This window comes from Capricornis sumatraensis, chromosome 5, assembly GCF_032405125.1.
Source record: "Capricornis sumatraensis isolate serow.1 chromosome 5, serow.2, whole genome shotgun sequence".
In the NCBI taxonomy this organism is placed as follows: domain Eukaryota; kingdom Metazoa; phylum Chordata; class Mammalia; order Artiodactyla; family Bovidae; genus Capricornis; species Capricornis sumatraensis.
In genome coordinates this window covers 38784453-38804451 of record NC_091073.1, presented here as the reverse complement: position 1 = coordinate 38804451, position 19999 = coordinate 38784453, and positions in this window count along the sequence as shown.

The window sequence follows — 19999 nt, the reverse complement described above, 5'->3', positions numbered from 1 at the left end:
ACATTAGTCAATAAAAATATTTCATTAACAGGACACAAAAAGTCACTAACAACAAAGAAAAAAATAATGAATTGGACCTTATTATTTTGGTTTATTAAAAGACTCCATTAAAAGAGTGAAACAATTAATTAAAGCTGGGAGAAAATATTCACTGCATATATCGAATCAAGGACTCATACCCAGAATATTTAAAGTATTTCTACAAATCAATAAGGAAAAAAAAAAGACCTCAATTGAAAAATGGGAAAAACTTAATAGATACTTCTTGAAAGAGGATATCCAAATAGCAAAAAAAAAAAAACAAAAACAGAAAAGGAAGCTAAAAAGTATGTTATCATGAAAATGCAAATTAATACCATAATGAAATGTCACTGCATGTGTGTACAGAACTCTTTGGTGATTACTTAAATAAGATCCAAAACTAAAAATAAAAAATAATTTCATTCTTTTTTTTAATATATGGAGAACAAATACTGCTTTTTTATTTAATGAAGAAAAAGGCAAATGTAGCTAAAAATTAAGCAATCTGACAGGTACCTTAAATGTTAAGTTTGCTTCATAGGAATTAGAAAAATGTTAAATATTTTATATGGTAACTTAAAGTGAGGCTTGACTAAATCAGTATTAATATTTTCTCACACGATTAATAAAATATTTTAGCTACCTTAGAGCTTACATATGTGAATTTTGAAAGAAACTGCACAAAACTTTGTCTGTGTCTTACCCAAAATGCTGCAAAAAAAAAAAAAATTGGTATTTTCAAAAGCATTTAACTTGTATTGGAAAAAGCAGCATCTCACTAATTCATTAAATTTTTAGGAATTAATATTCAGAACTGACAAGTATCAATTATATTTAAACACAGTATTTTTAGCATTTACCATTTTTTTATCACTGTTTTTGCTTTGCTCCAAAGCTAAGCATTTTTGACATTTCCATCAAGGGATGGAAGAGGTATAGTTGCTAACTGGAATTTTTCATGACTTCTATCACACCACATATTTCAACCACATATGTGAATTCAGACATATCCTACATGTCTCAATATCCTGTTTTTAAAGCCAAGCTTCACACTTAGCAGAGATATATATGACAGGGAAAGAAGGGTTTAAAAAGCATTTTCTTAGCTGTTCTTTAGATTTTAAAACCCTGGGCAACGTCCCTTAGCAGGATTGGGGTAGTTGAGGAATATGCTTATTTTCCATAAAATGGAAGAAAAATTATTTTGCAGACATTTGCTTTTCAGACAATTTTAAGATCAATTTTAGGAACAAATACATATGGAAGTTCAAGATCTGGAAGATGAAAAATCTGTGCATATAATCAACCAAAACATATTGAGAGATACAGAATTTTGTAAGATTTTATCATAGAAATTCTGTAAAGTTAAGATGAAATGATGGGAATATTTCACCTGCAAGTTATCCAGGTGAAATCTTAGGCAAGCAGTCTTAGGCTTTGGAAACTCAGAGGTTAACATAAAGGGAAAAATTTCTACTTGTAAGTTCAAAAATTGATTCTTACTTAATATATGCAAATTCAGGTATAAAATGTTAGAATAATAAGCATATCCAACTATTGATGAAACATGCAGTAAATGAGATCAGTGTTTTCTCAGTTTTGTAAATGACATAATAAATGGAACTGAAATGCAATTTGAACAACACTGTACTAGATTTTTCTGAGTATTGTAATTATAATGAGTAGCTTTTTCATTGTTTAAGATGGGTTTAGCAACACCTCTGAGATGGGTTTTAAAATGAGTTAAAAATGATATTTCTAATTAGACTGAGGTCTATGTTTTAATGGCCATTTTTGAGTCAATTCAATATATTTTCACTAGCATTTCATTTTCAAAAGGGTATATGTTGTATTAGAAAATAAAACACACTTGATTTTTCTTCCTCTGGTTGAGTCTCTAAATGATAGGCTTTTACTTGACTAGCTATGGCCCAGGAACATACACTAATCTCCATTTGCCTCCAAGAACACTTTCTTGACCTCTTGGCTCCAGAAGAATCTCAAAACCTCCATCTTTTGATCTGTTTTATGAGAATGAGGAATAAATTGTTTTTATCTGTATAGGTTTTTCCCTCATAAAAATTATTGGGTTGTCAAAGGAATGCCTATGGTTCCCACAAGCTGATCACCCAAAAGTACTAAAATAACAAAATATTTCTTGATGCCATAAAGAAATCTCTCCTCCCGCTCCTGTTTTTAACAAAAGTATCTAGGAAATAAGACTCTCTGTCAACAATAATCTCAGCTAAATAAAGCAGATTTTTCAGTATTTCACTCTGCTTAGAACTGAGTTAGCCAAAAAGTTCGTTTGGGTTTGGCTTTTTTACAGGAAAACCCAAATGAATTTTTTGGCCATTCAATACTGCTTTAGGCACTAATACTTAACTGATCATCTAAAAAAGACCTCTCTCTAAATCATTGCTATTTCATAGCCCTTTGAAGGTCTATGCATTTTAGCAGTCATAGTCACATTCCTTTCTAGCAAAATTACACAGACATGTTACGGAAAACTATGTTACTTGTTTTAGTATTTAAACCTAGATCTTCCCACTACCAGTACCCCCGCCCCACCCGTCCCAACTCTTAACTCTGACAACGCCCTCTACTACAGCAAGTATTTATTCATCTGTTACTTGAGCATATACTCTGGCCCACGCCTGTCCTGGTTACTGGAGAGATCAATAACTGAAATAAAGATTTACAAGAAGGTGTAGATGATTCTTGCGCTGACATGCTAAGTCACCTCAGTCTTGTCTGACTCTTTGTGACCCTATGGACTATAGTCCACCAGGCTCCACTGTCCAAGGGATTCTCCAGGCAATTATACTGGAGTGGACTCCCACGTCCTCCTCCAGGGGATCTTCCCAATCCAGGGATCAAACCCATGTCTCCTAGGTCTCCTGCATTGGCAGGTTGGGTTCTTTAAGAAAAAGAATGAAAAATTAAAATATATAGTATATTAAAAAGTAATATGTACTATGGAAATAAAGGATAGGGGAGACTGCGAATATGGATTGCAATTTTAAATACAGTGGTCAGCTTAGGCTTGGTTGAAAAAAAGACATTTAAATAAATCTTAAATAGGGTGATCGAATATCCCTACAAATATCTGGGGGAATAACTTACTAAGCAGAGGTAAGTAAATTTACTTACCAATAGAAAATCCTCTACTTACTGCCAATTGAAAATCCTCAGGCAAGAATAAAGTAAAGATTCTCTAGGGACATAAAGTTCTGAAGCCTGGAGAGAGTAAACAATACCAACAGGAAGCACAGTATATTAAGGTAGAAAGATGAGGCAGACCATTCAGCGTCTTAGAGACCAATGCAAGGAATGTGGCTTTCATTCTGAAACAATGGAAACCAATAATATTGACACAATCCGTCTTCCATAGTTGAACTATTTAATACTATCCTGCAAGTAGGATAAAGAAACAGGGACTACTAACAAGGAGCTATTGCAGTCATCCAGGGAAAAACTAACGGTGGCTCAGATTAAGGGGTACACTATTTTAGCAGTGAAGTGTGTGAAAGTGTTATTTGCTCAGTCATGTCCTACTCTTTGTAATCCCATGGACTATAGCCCACCAGGCTCCCCCTGTCCATGGGCTTCTCCAGGGTAGAATACTGGCCTGTATTGTCAATTCCTTCTCCAGGGGATTTTTCTGAGCCCAGGGATAGAACCCATGTCTCCTACATTGCAGGCAGATTCCTTACCATCTGAGCCACCAGAGAAACTCTGAGCTGATTTTTTTTTTTAATGGTCATAAGATGAAGATAAACTGAAGTAAAAGTCAAAATTATTTCCTAACCAAATGGCTGCGTGGTGAGTAAGGCGGAGTCAAGGAAAGGAAGATTCCAAAGTTTTAGATGTTAACTAAGTGATTCTACTCTGTTCAGTTGCTCAGCCATGTCTGACTCTTTGTGACCCCATAGATAAAGCATGCCAGGCTTCCGTGTCCATCAAAACACCCAAAGCCTGCTCAAACTCATGTCCATTGAGTTGGTGGTGCCATCCAGCCATCTCATCCTCTGCCATGCCCTTCTCCTCCTGCCATCAACCTTTCCCAGCATCAGGGTCTTTTCCAATGAATTAGTTTTTCACATCAGGTGGCCAAGGTACAGATGTTGCAGTTTAAGCATCAGTCCTTTCATGACTTTCAAGACTGATTTCTTTTAGGATTGATTGGTTTAATCTCCTTGCAGTCCAAGGGACTCAAGAGTCTTCTCCAACACCACAGTTCAAAACCATCAATTCTTTAGTGCTCAGCTTTCTTTGTGGTCCAACTCTCACATCCATACATGACTACTGGAAAAACCATAGCTTTGAATAGACAGACCTTTGTTGGCAAAGCAACGTCTCTGCTTTTTAATATGCTTTCTAGGTTGGTCATAGCTTTTCTTCCAAGGAGTAAGCGTCTTTTAAGTTCATGGTTGCAGTCACCATCTGCAGTGATTTTGGAGCCCCAAAATATAAAGTCTCTCACTGTTTCCACTGTTTCCCCATCTATTTCCCATGAAGTGATGGGACAGGATGCCATGGTCTTAGTTTTCTGAATGTTGAATTTTAAGCCAACTTTTTCACTCTCTTCTTTCACTTTCTTTCTCTTTCTTTCACTTTTTTTTCAAGAAGCTCTTTAGTTCTTCTTCTGCCTTAAGAGTGGTGTCATCTGCATATCTGAGGTTATTGATATTTCTCCCAGCAATCTTGATTACAGCTTGTGCTTCCTCCAGCCCAGCACTTCGCATGATGTACTCTGCATTAAATTAAATAAGCAGGTCCGACAATATATAGCCTTGACATACTCCTTTTCTGATTTGGAACTAGTCTGTTGTTCCATGTCCAGTTCTAAATGTTGATTCTTGTCCTGCATACAGATTTCACAGGAAGCAGGTCAGTTTGGTCTGGTATTCCCATCTTTTGAATAATTTTCCAGTTTGTTTTGAACCCTACAGTCAAAGGCTCTGGCATAGTCAATAAAGCAGAAGTAGATGTTTTTCTGGAACTCTCTTGCTTTATTGATGATTCAATGGATGTTGGCAATTTGATCTCTGGTTCCTCTCTCTTTTCTAAATCCAGCTCAAACATCTGAAAGTTCACTGTTCATGTACTGTTAAAGTGTGGCTTGGAGAATTTTGAGCATTACTTTGCTAGCATGTGAAATGAGTGAAACTGTGTGGTAGTTTGAGCATTCTTTGGGATTGGAATGAAAACTGACCTTTTCCATTCCTGTGGCCACTGCTGAATTTTCAAAAATTTGCTGGCATATTGAGTGCAACATGTTCTCAGCATCATCTTTTAGGATTTGCAACAGCTCACCTGAAATTCCATCACCTCTACTGGCTTTCTTCATAGTGATGCTTCCTAAGGCCCACTTGACTTCACATTCCAGGATGTCTGGCTCTAGGTGAGTGATCACACCATCATGGTTATCTGGGTCATGAAGATCTTTTTTGCATAGTTCTTCTGTGTATTCTTGCCACCTCTTCTTAATATCTTCTGCTTCTGTTAGGTCCATACCATTTCTGTCCTGTATCGAGCCCATCTTTGCATGAAATGTTCCCTTTCTACCTCTAATTTTCTTGAAGAGATCTCTAGTCTTTCCCATTCTGTTCTTTTCCTCTATTTCTTTGCACTGATCACTGAGGAAGGCTTTCTTATCTCTCCTTGTTATTCTTTGGAACTCTGCATTCAAATGGGTATATCTTTCTTTTTCTCCTTTGCTTTTTGCTTCTCATCTGTTCTCAGCTATTTTTAAGGCCTCCTCAGGCAACCATTTTGCCTTTTTGCATTTCTTTTTCTCAGGAATGGTCTTGATCACTGCCTCCTATACAATGTTACGAACCTCCATCCATAGTTCTTCAGGCACTCTGTCTATCAGATCTAATCCCTTGAATCTATTTGCCACTTCCACTGTATAATCGGAGGGGATGTGATTTAGGTCATACCTGAATGGTCTAGTAGTTTTCCCTACTCTCTTTAATTTAAGTCAGAATTCAGCAATAAGGAGTCATGATCTCAGCCACAGTCAGCTTCCAGTTTGTTTTTGCTGACTGTATAGAGCTTTTCCATATTGGCTGCAAAGAATATAATCAATCTGATTTCGGTGTTAACCATCTGGTGATGTTCATGTGTAGAGTCTTCTCTTGTGTTGTTGGAAGAGGATGTTTGCTATGACCAGTGTGTTCTCTTGGCAAAACTCTGTTAGCCTTTGCTCTGCTTCATTCTGTACTCCTAGGCCAAATTTTTTGTTACTCCAGTTATCTCTTGGCTTCCTACTTTTGCATTTCAGTCCCCTATGATGATCTTTTTTGGGTGTTAGTTCTAGAAGGTGTTGCAGGTTTTCATAGAACCATTCAGCTTCAGCTTCTTCAACATTATTGGTTGGGGCATAGACTTGGATTACTGTAATATTGAAAGGTTTGCCTTACAAATGAACAGAGATCATTCTGTCATTTTTGAGATTGCACTCAAGTACTGCATTTCAGACTCTATGGCATTTCAGACTGATTCTACTCTCAGCCGTTTTTATAAATGCAGGGAAAGACAGAGAGACAATGAGAAAGGAAAAAAAAGAAAATTAGATGAAAAAATTATTTTTATTAGTGCGTTGTGAGTGCATAAGTGGAAAGGAAAGAGCTGAATATCTGTACTAATTCTTCCATTTATTAGGCAAAAGTTTAACTCCCCAATCTTCAGTTTCCATGTCTCTAAGAGTGCATATCATCTATTTATTCAGATGCTGTTTGGAGTATTTACTAAGATAACATAAAATACCTAGCATAATTTTTCTTCTACTTTCTTTACTGTTACTCTTACTAAACAAATAAACTGAGATTGTTTACAGAACTCAAAAAAAAAGAAGTGTGTAACTAGATTCTCCACATCAATAAACCAGCTCAGAAATTCTCAAACATATTCTTTCAGCTGTCATTAAATCCTATGTACTATATTAGGTTTACAGTCCTTATTTTTTCTTTTCCATGAAAATTTACCCCAAATTCATCTAAAATGGTTATTTTTCCTAAGAATAGTGCACTATGAAGCAATTTCACAACAATATGTTCCTATTGAGAACTAAGACTTCGTTATGATTTTTCCTAAGTGAAAACCAAAGGAACATGTACGTTAACAACTAGGAAAAGAAAAACTTAGTAGTGAGGTTATTTCATTAAACCTTACCAGATAAACTCAAACCTACATCATGAAAAATGACTGGAGCAATACTAGATGTCTAAATGGAAGAAACATCTCTTCTAGTATGTATTCCTGAGAAAATAGGCTTTTTGTTTTTAAAGCCTATTCTTTAAATCTTTTCAACAAGCTTAAAATTCAACATAGGTTTGTTTTCCCCAGAAAGATCATCTCACATTTTAGACCATAAAGTAAATGTATACCTAACTCACAACCACAGGAAAGCATAACTCATCTTTCAGTTTGTTCCCTAATTATAAATCTAAAATCATATATAAAAAGACTTGGCATTTGGAATCCTAGGTAGCTGCTATTAAATGATTCCAGGTACTTGTTGGTACATTTCATATAATCTCATCTACCAAATAGCAAGTCAAACGTCTTCATACCCAATGAAAACTAGGGCAGGGATAGAGAATGAGGAAGGAACCAGATATTAAAGAAAGTTCTCCATAAAGAGAAAACTTGATGCCAGATTGGTATGGATGCCTGGTTCTATAAAAGGAATGTAAAGGAACGCAATGATGAAAAAGTGTATGAAATATTTTTAAAATATTTTTTACATTTTAATTTGAAAAATTCTGTAGAAGATAATTGCTCAAAGCCAAAAAAAAAAAAAAAAGAAAAAAAAACACAAAACTCTTCTAATGTATTGTGGAGTTTATAGCTTTTCTTATGTGGAAATAAAACTATCTGAGCATAGGATCAAAGACAAGATGGGAAAAATTAGGGCATACTGTTTTAAGTTTCTTACGTTATGTGAAGTTGTATAATACTATTCAAAAATGAAGTGTGGCAAGTAAAAGATTCATACTGTATACCCTAATATATAATAACTGAAATATTTTTAAAGAGAGCTACAACAAATTATGCACATAAAATGAAATACTAAAAAAAATCTAAAACAAATCAAGGAAAGAGAAAAAAGTAAAATGAAGAACAGGTAAGACAAATGAAAAACAACCTGCAAGATTATAAACTTAAACATAACCATATCAATAATCATATTAAATTTAAGTGGCCCACAGTCCAATTACATTAAAAAAGTAGAAATTTTCAGATAAAAAGGTAGTACCCACCACATCTTATCTGTAAGAAATCCACTTTAAAAATAGAGACACAGATTAAAAATGAAAGAATGGCAAAAGATATACCATGCAAACCCAAACATAAGAAAGTTGGAGTGACTGTTTTAACATTAGAAAAAGTATGCTTCAAAACAAAAATATCACCAGTGATAAAAAAGAGGTATTCTATAGTAATAGAGTATCAATTCACCAAGAAGATATACCAATTACAGATTTATATGCCACTAATAAGGGCTTCCAAATACATGAAGCAATAACTGAAAAAAGTAAAAGAGAAGTAGACAAATCTAAAATTTTAAGTTGGAGATGTCCATGTTCCACTCTCAATAACTGATAATACAAGTAGACATAACATCAGTAGTGATATACAAGACCTAGACAAAACTGTCCATCAACTTGACCTAATCGACAGTGATAAAACTCCACCAAACCACAGAATACTCATTCTTTTCAAGTTTAAATGGAATAGGAATGAGACAGACCATTTGTTTGGCCTTCAAATGTCATAATAAATTTTAAATTAATTAAAAATCCTAACAATTAAAGTAGAAATTACTAAAAAATATAGAAAAGTCCTCAAATATTTAGAAATTGAACCTCACATCATTAAACAATGCCATTAAATCTAAGAAGTCACAGAATAAAATAAGATGTATTGAAGTGAATGGTTACAAAAACACATCAACAACATGCCAACATTTGCAGGCTGCAATTAATAACAGTATCCACAGGCTTCCATGGTGAATCCTATCAAATGCCTGAGGGGGAAATAATATAGGTCTCAGAAAATGTTAGAGTATTAAAAGAAAGCAAACCATAGACAAGTGTTTTTCTAGGAACAGATACTAGAATAGATGCAAACAACTCAATCAAAAACTGAGCAGAAGACCTAAATAGACATTTCTCTAAAGAAGACATACAGATGTCTAATAAACACAAGAAGAGATGCTCAACATCACTCATTATTAGAGAAATGCAAATCAAAACTACCATGAAATATCACCTCACACTGGTCAGACTGGCAATCAGCAAAAATCTACTAACAATAAATGCTAGAGAGAATGTGGAGAAAAGAGAATTCTCTTGCACTGTTGGGAATGTAAATTGATACAACTACTATCAAGAACACTATGGAGATTACTTAAAACACTAGGAATAAAACTACCATATGACCCAACAATCCCACTACTGGGCATGTACCCTGAGGATACCATAATGGAAAGGACACATGTATCCCAATGTTCACCGCAGCACTATTTACAATAGCTAAGATGCGGAAGCAACCTAGATGTCCACTGACAGATGAATGGATAAAGGAGTTGTGGTACATATATAAAGGAATATTAATATTACTCAGCCATAAAAGGAACACATTGGAGTCAGTTCTAATGAGGCAGATGAACCTAGAGCCCATTATATAGAGTGAAGTAAATCATAAAGAGAAAAACAGATATCATATATTAATACAAATATATGGATCTAGAAAGATGAACCTATTTGCAGGGCTGCAATGGAGACTCAGACATAGAAAACAGACTTGTGGACAGGGAGGGTGGGGGAGGGTGGGAAGAACTGACAGAGTAGCATGGAACACATAGTGTCATATGTAAGCTAGATAGCCAATGGGAATTTGTTGTTATGTTGCAGGAAGCTCAAATCTGATGATCTGGGACAACCTAGAGAGGTGGGATTGGGTGGGAGATAGGAGGGACAGGATATATGTATATCTATGGCTGATTCATGTTGGCATATGAAAGAAACCAACACAATATTATAACACAATTATTCTACAATTAAAAATGAATAATTTTTTTAAAAAGCAAAAGCAAACCATAGACAAGTGTTCAGGAATTGGAAAAGAAAGACAACTTTGTATTCCCCAGAAAAGAAGAAAAAATAGATACTAGAAATATAAAGAACTTCAACCAAATATGGGATAAGTATGAAAAAAAGATCAGGAAAAGGTAAAGAATATTGATTTTTAGCACTTAGCATTACACATTGCAATGGAAGTCTAGGTAGTGTGTAATGCAATAAGAAGGAGAAGACAGGAAGACTTAAAGAATGATGTAAAACCCCTTTCCTCATAGTTCATACCATCATGCATTAGAAAGTCCTATGGAATTTTCTATAAATTCCTTTTGTAAAGTATTTTTTAAAAGCTACTACAATCAGTAAGTGATTTTTACAAGATTACAGGCTAGAAGAACAGCACCCAAAGATTAAATATATTTCAATATACTAACAGTGAAAAGTTGGAAAATAAAACTATAAGAAAGTATTATCAGTTCAGTTCAGTCACTCAGTCATGGCCAACTCTTTGTGACCCCATGAATTACAGCACGCCAGGTCTCCCTGTCCATCACCAACTCCCTGGAGTTCACCCAAACTCATGTCCATCAAGTCAGTGATGCCATCCAGCCATCTCATCCTCAGTCGTCCCCTTCTCCTCCTGCCCCCAATCCCTCCCAGCATCAGAGTCTTTTCCAATGAGTCATTATAGAAGTATCTAAAAACTTAAAGTGTATTAGAAAATTTGATAATATTAAGATATCAATTCTTCCTTAATTGACACATGGATTCAATGCAATTTTAACCAAACTAGTTGTTTTAAGGATTTGGAAAGAATATTTTAATATTTATGGAAATGTAGTATAAGATACCTAGGAATGGAGTATAATGGAATATAAAGTAAAATGATAAACATTTCCATAATAAATAACCACTGGTATCAACCCAGGTATGATAATCAAGAGAGCACATTATTGGTGCAATGATAGTTAGGCAGGTGGAAAGTCCAAACACTGAACATATATAATAAATTGATTTTCAACAAAAGTTCCAAATAAATCAATTGAGAATGGATACTCTTAACAAACTATATTAGAAAAATTAAATATCCACATGTGGAAAGGGGGAACATTAAACCTACTGCATACTACATGCAAAAATTATTATGAAATGGATCACAGCCCCCTCAAAAAAAAAAAAACAGAAAAAAGACTTGGGTTAGTCAGTGACTTCTTAGAAAAGAAAAATATACAACCATTAAAATATTGAAAAATCATACTTCAACATTTACAACTTTCAATCTTTGAAGGCCACCATTAAAATGAAAAACAAACATAAAACAATCAATGTCTGAAGAATAATTCTTGGTATTCTCAGTACATATGTTCAACATAGAACTAGTGCCCAGAATATATTTAAAAATTTCCTACAACTCGTTAATTTAAAAAAAAATAGCACAAGGTAATCTAGCAAAATGTGAATGAACATTTCACAAGAATAGATATATAAGTGACCAGTTAAGTACATGAAAAGACGCTCAAAAATATTTTATCAATGAAGTGAGTACTGAGTATAAATTTAATAAGATCCATTTGAATGATTAGAAGTGAAAAGACCCCAAGCTTTGGTGAGGATATAAAGCACCTACCTGTAGCTTTCACGCCTTGCTGCTGGAAATGTGAAATAGTACAACTACTTTCAAAAACCATTTGGCAATTGTCCCAGAGTTAAGCATATACTATTCCTACCACACAGCTATTCCACTCCTAGGTATTCAATCAATAGAAATTCAAAACATATGTTCAAACAAATATTTGTGCATAAATGTTCACAGTAGCTTTACTCATTATAACCAAAACTGGGAAAGAACCTAATGGCCATTGACAGCAGAATGGATAAAGAAATTTCAGTGTATTCCTTTAATGGAATATTATTCAGCAGTAAAAATAAACAAACTAATACCACACACGAAAGAATGTCCAAACATTATGCTGACAGATAAGCTAGATATAAAAGAATGTATACTGTACAACTTTATATTTAAGTCAAGAAAAGGCAAAATAGAGAAAAAACTTCCTGCGGCTTTAGGTCTTCCAGAAAGTTCAAAAAGCAATCAACGGTAGCCTGGGTTTGGAGAGTCGTTTTCTATGTATGGACATGAAAAAACTTTGAGGGGCTAATAAAAACCTTCAATATCTTGATTATGGTGGGGGTTACAGGAATGTACACTTAAAACAGGTATTATAAAAATAATAAAAATCAATATCTAATAATCTGGTCAAATTAACTTGTGTTCTATAAATTAATCAATTTAGCCCACTCTGATTTATTATGGTTAACAAAATAATATAGGTGCTGACACAGAGTGAATATTCAAATGATACCAGTTGCATTTTCAGTAATAGTAAAGTACACAGATTTATTTTATGCTTGGTATATACTCCTCTATTTTCGATCCATGTTTAGGAATTGTCTACCAGGCATCATGCAAAAGGAAGTTATAGTACCTTTAAGTTCTCTTTGAGCATACTGGACTTTCCTTAACTCTCAAAGTAAAGTAATTTCACTGAAGGTTTAATTTTTCCAGTTTAATTTAAAAATTCAATGATGTGTATCACTGTATTACATCTTTCCACTGCCACTGCAGAAGGGAAAGCCAGTGATCCATTAGAGAAGGTTAGCAAAACTAGAAGACCACAATTTTTCATTTAAGATACAGATTTTATACATTCTAGGACATAGAAAAGAAAGCAGAGCTAAAAGTATACATTTAAAGGTATTCTCAAGTAGACAAAAATAAAAAACAAATAACTGAATCTATAATAGAAAAAAAATGGTCCTTCATTTCAGTTGTGGTGCTATTCTACCAGTACACTCAAGACTGGTTTTAGCAAATGCATGCACCTTTGTGTTGCAAAATTCATTCACATCATTAAGACCACCTTATGTTACAGTGAATTTTCAATGCATTATTTTCTAAAACATCTTCATATAAGTTATACCTATACAATGTCAAAGTATCTAAATGATAAGTAAAACAATTTAAACTTTCCTATTAGAATGAAGAATTTAACCTTTAGTTTGTTCTACATAGCTCAAAGTAAATGGTCTCATGAAATACTATTTAAAGAGAAATTTAAAACAAGGTATAAAATGGGTAGACCAAAAACAACTTAACTAATTATTCACTATCTTTTTTCTCTATTTTTAACAGCTTTATTGAGATGTGATTTACATATAAAACATGCACATGTTTAATGTATACAATTTGTTGAGTTTAGACATATGCATACATCTGTAATACCATCACCATAACCAAGAAATTCAGCAGATCCATCACCTCCAAAAGTGTCTTGTCTTCCTTTACTAGAGTTTTTGGTTTTCCTTTCTTGTTTGTTTTTTGGATTAATGTTTTGTTTTTGTCATAACATGTAACATGAGATCTACCCTCTTAACAAATGTTTAAGTGTATAGCCCTGTAATGTTAACTAGAGGCACTGTGTTATACAGCAGATCTCCAGGTTTATTCACCTTGCATAACTGAAACTTTATATCCATTGCATAGTAACTTCCTATTTTCCCTGCCCCTAGGCTCTGGCAGCCACCATTCTATTCTGTTTCTGTGAGTTTGCCTGTTTTAAATATCTCATATAAATGGAATCATGTACTATTTGTTCACTGGTGAATGCCTTATTTTCCTCACCTTAATGTCCTCCAGGTTCATCCATACTGTTGCAAATGTTAAGATTTTCCTCTTTAAGAATACTCAATAATATACCATTACATGTATATACCACATTTTCTTTATGCATTCATTTGCTGATGGACATTTATTTATTTGCTGTTGTGGAAATAAATGTAAATAATGCAGCAATGAATATGGGAGTGTATCTTTTCAACATTCTCATTTCATCTCTTTTGATATTTAGCCAGAGGTAAGATTTCTGGATCATAATTTTATTTTCAATTTTTTGAGGAACTTCCATACTGTGCTCTCCAGTGGCTATACCATTTTACCTCTCCATAAACAATGGAGAAGTGTTTGAGTTTCTCCATATCCTCACCCTCACTCATCTCTTGTCTTTTTGATGATAGCCATTGCAACAGTTGTGAGTTTAAAACTCACTGTGGTTTTAATTTGCATTTCCACAGTGATTAGTGATGTTGAGCACCTTTTCATGTACCTGGTGCCTATTTGTATATCTTCTTTAGAGAAATGCCTGTTCAAGTCCTTTGCCCATTTTTAATTGGATTGTTTGGTTCTTTCCTATTGTGAAAGTCACTCAGTCGTGTCCAACTCTTTGCAACCCAATCTCAGCACAACTCAGATTTTTATTAAATATTCTATAGATTAATCCTTTACTAGATAACTTATTGCAAATATTTTGACTACTTTATATGTTGCTTTTTTACTGTATTAATGTTTCCTTTGCCATACTGAAGATTTTTACTTTATTATTATTCCACTTGTCTATTTTTGCTTTTATTACCTGTGTCTTAGATATCATATCTATAAAGATCATTGCCAAGACCAAAGTCAAGAAGCTAATTCCCTTTGTTTTCCTTTAGTAGTTTTACAGTTTGGGGTCTTCATTTTGAGTTAATATTTATAATGATATGAGATAAAGGTCCAATTTTATTTTTCTCCATGTGGATATCTACTTTTTCCAACACCATTTACTGAAGAGACAATTCTGTCACCACTTTGTATTCATGGTACCTTGCTGAAGATCATAGAACACATATGCATGGATTTATTTCTGTTCTCAATTTTGTTCCGTTAGTGTATACATCTGTCTTTCTGCTAATACCACTAATTACTGTGGCCTTGTAATAATTTTGAAATAAAAAATTTGATGCCTCCAGCTTTGCTCTTTCTCAAGATCATGTTGACTATTCTAGGTCTTTTGTATTTCCATATGAATGTCAGGGCTTTTTTTTTTTTTTTCCATTTTGACATAAAAATGCCATGTGGGTTTTGATGAGGATAGTAATGTATCTGCAGATCATTTTGGGTGGTATAGACATTTTAACAATTATTAAGTCTTCCAATTCATAAATATGGGATGTCTTCCCACTGCTTTAATTTTTATCAATATTTTGTACTTTTGAGTGTATAGGTCTTTTAGCTTCTTCAGTAACTTTATTCCCTAATATTTTATTCTTTGGTGCTATTGTAAATGAGATTTTCTAAATTTCCTTTCCATTTCCTTAGTTCATTGTTTATGTATAGAATACCACTGGTTTTGTGTGTGTTTATTCTCATATTCTGTAACTTGACCAAGTTCGTTGAATCTGTTCACTAGCTCAACAGTTTCTTGGTGGTGTTTGGAGTCTTCCATATATATAAGATCAAGTGTCCTAGTGAAAGTCGCTCAGTGGTGTCCAACTCTTTGCAACCCCATGGACCGTACAGTCCCTGGAATTCTCCAAGCCAGAATATTGGAGTGGGTAACTGTTACCTTCTCCAGGGGATCTTCTAAACCCAAGAATCTAACCCAGGTCTCCCGCTTTGCAGGCAGATTCTGTTCCAGCTGAGCTGCCAGGGAAGCATATAAGATCATGTCATTTGCAAGAAGAGATTTTATTTCTTTCTGATGTAGATGCCTTTTACTTTGTTTTCTTGCCTAATGGCTGTGACTACAGCTCCTAGTACTCTGTTGAACAGAAATGGTAAGAATAGGTCTCTGTATCTTGCTCCTGATTTTAGAAGAAAAGCTTTCTGTTTTCTATCATTAACTTTGATGTTAGCTGCGTATCTTTTACCTTTTAGTTTATGGAAGTTCTACTGAAGCGACTTAGCAGCAGCAGCAGCATGGAAGTTCTACAATTACCAAACTGTTTTCATATGCATGGTACTGTGTGCAGAGCAATCAAAGATTCTGAAACCTTCTTTAACAAGGTACTCACAGTTTGGTGGAGGATCAGCTGATGGAGGAGTTAGAGAGACATTATTATATTAAAAGATTTTTTCTCCTCTTCATTAAATGTTATAAACTAAGGAGTAACTTAGAAGAAACTGAATATATTCTGTATCTCATACTTAGTTGTTCATTTAAGGAGGTCTTCTCTCTTCCATAGCCTTCCTTTCCATTTAGGCAAAGCAATATCTTCTTAAACTTTCTTATTATGATCCCCTCTTTCTCAGATTCTTTTTATGCATATTTTCCCAATTATTAGTGTAACACATTTTTTTTCTGTAATATTAAGAGAGATACTTTTAAAAGAGAAAGTATCTCCTCTCATACTATTATGAGGCAAGAATACATTTCTTGCATTAGCTTCATCAAACAACTGTGTCCTATATCATTATACGTGATCATTTTAAAGCAAGTGCTGCCTTAGCTCACCAATATGTTGCAACCTTATACAAGAAATTACCATTTCTTTATTTGCATCATGATGCCTAGTGAACATTAAGGACATTGTAGATGCACAATAAATACATCTTGGCTTAACTGTGGGTTTATATATGTTATAGACTGAATGTTAGTGTTGCCACAAAATTCATTATATTAAATCCAATCTCCCATGTGATGGTATTCAAAGGTGGGGACTTTGGGAGGTAACCAGGTCTTGAGGATGGAGCCCTCATGAATGAAATTAGCATGCTTGTAAGAAGAGGCCATGGGGCTAGTTTGGTTTTTCTACCATGTGAGGATCCAATGAAAAGTCATCAGTCAGCAACCCAGAAATAGCCCTCACTAGAACCTGACCATGCTCGCATTCTGATCACAGACTTCTAGCCACTATAACTGCGAGAAATAAATTTCTCTTAGTCTATGCTGCCCAATCTATGGTACTTTGTTACAACAGCCCAAACTATGACAACATACTTGGAATTATCCTCAGGAATAACAACCTTTCTCCCTTAGCTCATATTTTAAGCATTACCTTCTCAGCGACCTGACTTTAATCTCCAGCTCTTTCATAGGAAATATTATACCTTTGGGGTCAATAGATTGATTTCAAAGCAAAATTTTCAACTTGCCACTTTTTATCCTAAAAATAGCATTTCTGGCATCCAGCTTCCATCATGTGATCATCCAGCTTTGGCTTGGTCTATATCATGTAGGGCAAGGACAAGAGATACAATCTGAGCATGAAAATCAATAAATCCAGATTCTAGCTCTAGTTCCTTGCATCTCACTTTCCTTTTACTTAGGTCATTGTCCTGAGCAATCAACAAGACAAAGTAGAAATTCACAAAAACATTTTCTTGTGGCTTAGGGTTACCAGATTTGTGCCATATAAATATAACTCAGTATGCATTACTGTTATCTCTGATTTTCACACATGATAATGAGTTATCAGTCATGTCTAATCCTAAAGTATATGACAGACAAGATAGCACAGGTGTTTTGACAGTTTAGGGAAAAAAATTACTTGATTTTCAGAATGCTTCTAAAAATTCTATTAGGCATTTCAGTGCCTGATTTGGACAATAGTATTCATGAGAACATTTTTTAAAACATCATCTCACTATTTATTTTTTGACTATAAAGTTTTCCTACACAAAATGAACCTTAGGAAATAAAATGAATTAAATTTTGGTATCAGCCACTGGTGTCCAAGTGTTGCTACACATATTAATGTTCTGAGGATTTTTAAAATTACTAATGCTTGGCTAGCACCCATATATTCTAATTTAATTCATATAGGTGTAACTTGGACATTTCAATTTTTGAAAAGCTCCTCAGGTGATTCCAATGTTCAAACCACTATCCTAAGCAAATGCCTAGTCTTATTTCAGTTTTATTTCTCAATTGCACCATAGCTGCTGAAGTTCAATGATGAAGTTTTGCTCTTCTGAATAATTTCTTAACTATGTAACTGCCTATTTTATTTAGAAATATCAAGTCTCTTTTATGCATTACTTTTCTTACTGTGATATATTAATGTCTTAATATTTGGCTTTCAAAGTCCTTACTGTGTCCACTAATTTCGAGTGAACCTTATCATTTTCCTTGCTCAAACTAAAACATCCAGGCTTTTGTAAAACTCAAAAGAAGATCTACTCTCCAATTTGCATCTCTATCACAAACTTTTCTGTTCAGTTAAAGTTTCCTCGTGTATGTACAATGTCAGAGATGTATAATGCAACACCACACTGCACCCATCACCTAGTTCTGTTTTCAACAAGCTGTGCTCTACAAGGCATCAAAAGGAAATTTGAGTATCCAGTTCCCTTAGGGCACGAAGACTATTCTAATGAATTAATCTTGCTAAGGTAGTTGTTGGGAAAAAATCTCATCTCTGTGCTTTTGTTCCTGTTGCACAATTTCCTTGGAACAACCTTTCCCATCCTTGTCATCTGGTTTTTGGACTACTGAAGATAGATTCATGTTCCAGGGCTCAGCCTGGACATCACATTGACCATTCAATCTGTTCTGAGCAACCTCTTCCCAGGGAGAATTGTTCACATCATCTTTTGTGTACTCACTGGGCAGGTGAGGTTTCTATTATAGAACTTCAAACTTTCTTACACTATCAGTGTCACTGATGGTTCTCTTTAAGTGACTATAAATCACTCAAAGTTAGGGAATATGCCTTATCTTTTTGTCCCAAGTCCCCATAACTGTATTTGCCAATGTAGGTAAAAAATGGATAAACATTTACCCAGTGAATTAAATTGACTGACTAGTGATAGAAGTATGGGGTTTGGGGTCAAACATGAGTGAAAATCCCAATTCTGCTTCTATTAGCATGTTTTTGAACAAATGACATAGATTTCCTAAGCTTAAATTGACCCCAAGGATAAAATGTGACTCAAAACTGCGGTCCTTTTAGGATGCTATGAGATGTTATATAAGAAGTTATTATGTGTGTCAAGTACCTCTTACAACACATTCTCCCTCAAGCCTCATCTCTGGTAAACTCTAGTATTTACCAGTACCATCTCTCCATACTTCAACCAAACTTTGTCTGTCCGAAATATTTTAAGCAACAATTTGACTATCTATCCTCTTCACTATTCCATGATGTTATTAAAGGGTGTTAAGCTCCGATTTCTAAATATTGGGAGCTAGTGGTTAATCAAGGTAGACCCAATGCAAGAAAATGCAAGCATGCCAGTAATCTATGCCACTGGATCATGAAGTTGATCCAGTATCTGACAATTGTCAAGGAAATGTTGCTCAGCAGCAGAGTGGTGAAATGGAACTACATGGCACTCGGGTGTTTCATCTTCTATTACTACTTGCTGTCACTATAAATCAGAACTTAAAAAATCTAGTACCTTGGGGTGAGAAGACACTGAGTACCCCCTCTCCTTTTGCCTCCATTTCTGCCTGCCACACACCTGAAAAAAACAGTCATTGCTGTTAGTTCAACCTCAAATGAATTTATGGCACTGTTTATCAATTGTTTGTTAAATAAAAACTCATTCAGTTCAGTTCAGTTGACTCTTTGCGACCCCATGAATCGCAGCACACCAGGCCTCTCTGTCCATCACCAACTCCTAGAGTTCACACAAACTCATGTGCATCGAGTTGGTGATGCCATCCAGCCATCTCATCCTCTGCCATCCCCTTCTCCTGCCTGCAATCCCTCCCAGCATCAGGGTCTTTTCCAATAAGTCAGCTCTTCACATGAAGTAGCCAAAGTACTGGAGTTTCAGCCTCAGCATCAGTCCTTCTAATGAACACCCAGGACTAGTCTCATTTAGGATGGACTGGTTGGATCTACTTGCAGTCCAAGGGACTCACAAGAGTCTTCTCCAGCAGCTTGGAGTACAAAATGAAGCAGGGCAAAGTCTAACAGAGCTTTGCCAAGAGAATGCACTGGTCAGAACAAACACCCTCTTCCAACAACACAAGAGAAGACTCTACACATGGACACCACCAGATGGTCAACACCGAAATCAGATTCATTATATTCTTTGCAGCCAGAGATGAAGAAGCTCT